Raw genomic sequence first — 3,544 nt, forward strand, 5'->3', positions numbered from 1 at the left:
AAAGAGTGGGGAGGAAGCTGACAACTCATTACTCTTGTACAATAAAAAGAGGAATGCTGTATTACTTGGCTGTGTGAGATATTTTTAAACTAAAATATAATAGTTCACATTTTATGGCACTACTCTCAATTCAAAGTGAAGAGTGACAAGATTCTTGAACTATAGTGAAAAATAAAATCTTGTGATGCTCTTACCAGAAGCTTCTTAGCACTTTCACAGGCTATTGCCATCCCAAGACTTGAAAGGACTAGAGCAGGTAGGATTGGAGATTATTAACTCTGGTTTAGACTTCACCATTGTGTGGATTCCTTTCAGCACTTTTAAAGTTGCTTTGACAACTTCCCCATATTTCATCTCCTAAACACATAACTGAATGTTCATTCCATGAAATATCAGGCAATGTCACAGCACTGATTCTCCTTGGCTTGAATTTAGCACACCATGATGAGATCCAAACACCTCTGCTTTCACCTAAATGGATGAGATTCATTGGCCTTATGTGAAATGGAAACAGGTTCCATCTTTTAAGCAAGTGAAACACATGCCTGAATTCAGGACATCTTTGGTTGGTCATCTCATCCTGCTGACCAGTTCCTAAGCAGAGCAACTTGGGAACCTGCATTCAGCTCAGCCTTGTAAGCCAAATTTTTTTGACCCACAGGTCCTTTTTCCAAACAGATTGGAGGGTGAAATATTGCTTTTCTTCACCCACAAGACCCTTCTGGTAAAGGGTAAGTTTATTCCCCATGATACAAATCTTAGCATTTTTTGCAAATGATACATCTTTTATGCTGTGCTCTGATACTGCATTTTTGCAGCTGGTTTACAAGTTACTTCCTAGAGATAATTGGTCTCCCCTCCCCCCTCACCGCCCCTCCCCCCAGACCAGCCGCTCCGGAAGGGCCGCAAGGACCGGAAGGGCAAAAAATCCGTGAGTGACCCCTGACCTCTGACCCCTGGGACCCCTCCCCGAATTCCCAAACTCCTGGAGCCCAAGTTCCCGGATTTGACTCCAAAATTCCTCAATTTCCCCCCAAATTTCTGAATTTCCTTCAAAATTCCCAATTTTTTTTTCCCGAATTCACAGATTTTCCCCAGTTTCCCCCCAAAATTCCCAAATTCCCCCAAAATTCCCAATTTTCCCCCCAAAATTCCCATTTTTTCCTCAAAATTCCCAGATTTACTTCTCGATGTACTTGTCCAAAAACAGAGACAGAAAACTGTTGTTCCTAGACAGCTGCTCAGCAAAGCCTCCATGAAGTTAAGAGAGCTTTTCAGACTGATTACAACTGACATACTAGGTCCCCTCCCATAAGCCGAGACAGAGAATTATTTCATTTGAATTTCTTTTCCAAATGGCCTGAAGTGCTCCTATTAACTATTAGAAAGCTAAAATGGTTTAGTCTTTGATTCTGAGATTTTTTTTTTTCACATGTACACCCCACTTAAAAATTCTGGAGTTGTGAACTAAATTGCTTTGCAAGAAATTTGCCTACCTGTGGTGAAAACTTCTGTCATGCACACATGTTTAGGTTAGGAATTCCTCCATTTAAGTCCCTTTCTTGTGAGGATACTGATCTTTTCTTTCCTCAGCCTTCCTGTTATATTCTTAGACCAGATGCATCTCTGTGGCATTTGATTGCCTGAACATTATTTATCCATGACTGGACAACAGCCATGTTGCCATTGCCCTCTGAGTAAATAAGTTAAGATTTAATGAAAAATACATAGGACCCAGTTCAGGAAAAAAAACTTTCAAACCTAGAACAAAAAATATTTTCTTTTGAAACAGAAACCTACAGCAAAAAATGGCCATTTTAATTTTGAACTTTCATATTCAAAATGAAATAAAAATTCTATTTCTTTTATGTCTTGGACTCATTTATGGAATTAAAAATAGAGTACCTTCTAAGATAAAAATCCAAATGTTAAAGATGAAGATGAGGATCCTTATGAAATTTCCCCTGACCTCTGACCCCTGGGACCCCTCCCCGAATTCCCAAACTCCTGGAGCCCAAGTTCCCGGATTTGACTCCAAAATTCCTCAATTTCCCCCCAAATTTCTGAATTTCCTTCAAAATTCCCAATTTTTTTTTCCCGAATTCACAGATTTTCCCCAGTTTCCCCCCAAAATTCCCAAATTCCCCCAAAATTCCCAATTTTCCCCCCAAAATTCCCATTTTTCCCTCAAAATTCCCAGATCCAAATTTTACCCCAAAATTCCCAATTTTTCCCCAAAATTCCTGAATTTTAAAAATTATTTCCTAATTTCCCAAAAATTCTGGGAATTTAACCCGAAATTCCCAATTTTCCCCCTAAATTTGGGTGTTTTTCCCAAAATTCCCAATTTTTTTCCCCAAAATTCCCAATTTTCCCCAAAAAACTTTACCCCCAAATTCCCAATTTTCCCCCAAAATTCCCAAATTTCCCCCCAAATTCCCAATTTTTTTCCTCGTAATTGCCGAATTCCCAAATTTTCCCCCCCAAATTCCCACATTTTTCCCAAAATTCATGAATTTTCCCTCAAAATTCCCCGATTTCTCTCCAAAATTCCCCCCAAAATTCCCAATTTCCCCCAAAATTCCCAGTGATTTCCCCAAAATTCCCAAATTTTCCCTCAAAATTCCCAAACTTTCCCCAAAATTCCCAAATTTTCCCTCAACATTCCCAAATTTTCCTTCAACATTCCCAAATTTCCCCCAAAATTCCCAATGATTTTCCCAAAATTCCCAAATTTTCCCTCAAAATTCCCAAATTTTCCCCAAAATTCCCAAATTTTCCCCAAAATTCCCAAATTTTCGCTCAGAATTCCCCCCAAAACTCCCAGATTTCCCCCCAAATCCCCACTTTTCCCCCAAATTCCCCAAATTCCCCAAATTTCCCCAAATCCCCCCAATTTCCCCCCAGTTCTTCGAGGAATTGGCCGAGGAGCCGAAGGCGGCGCCGGCCCCCCCAAATCCCCACTTTCCCCCCAAATTCCCCAAATTTCCCCAATTTCCCCCCAGTTCTTCGAGGAATTGGCCGAGGAGCCGAAGGCGGCGCCGGCCCCGCCCCCGCCCGCCCCCGACAGGGAGGGGCCGGCCCCCGACAAGGTCATTATGCTAATGAGCCCCGTTAATTATGCTAATGAGGGTGCTCGGGGCAGGGCTAGTGAGGGCGGGGTTACAGGAAAGGGTTAAATGGGAGTGGGAGGGGCTTAAAGGGGGAGGAGTTCAGGGAGAAAAGGGGAGGAGCTAAAATGGGGGATGAAGGGGAGGGGCTTAAAGGGGTGGGGCCTGTGGGAGGGGCTTAAAAGGGAGGGGTTAAGGGAGAAAAGGGGAGGAGCTAAAGTGGGTGAGGGTTGAGGGGGAGGGGCTTAAAGGGGTGGGGATTAGGGGAGAGCTTAAAGGGGGAGGGGCCAAAGTGGGTGGGGTTTGAAGGGGAAGGGGAGGGGCTTGAATGGGTGTGACTAAAAGAGGTGAGGGTGGAATGGGTGGGGCTTAAAGGGAAAGGGGAGGGGCTAAAATGGGTGGGGCCAAAAGGGGGGGAGTTAAAGGGAAAGGGG

This window comes from Passer montanus, unplaced genomic scaffold (genome assembly GCF_014805655.1).
Source record: "Passer montanus isolate IOZ18808 unplaced genomic scaffold, ASM1480565v1 scaffold416, whole genome shotgun sequence".
Classification (NCBI taxonomy): Eukaryota; Metazoa; Chordata; class Aves; order Passeriformes; family Passeridae; genus Passer; species Passer montanus.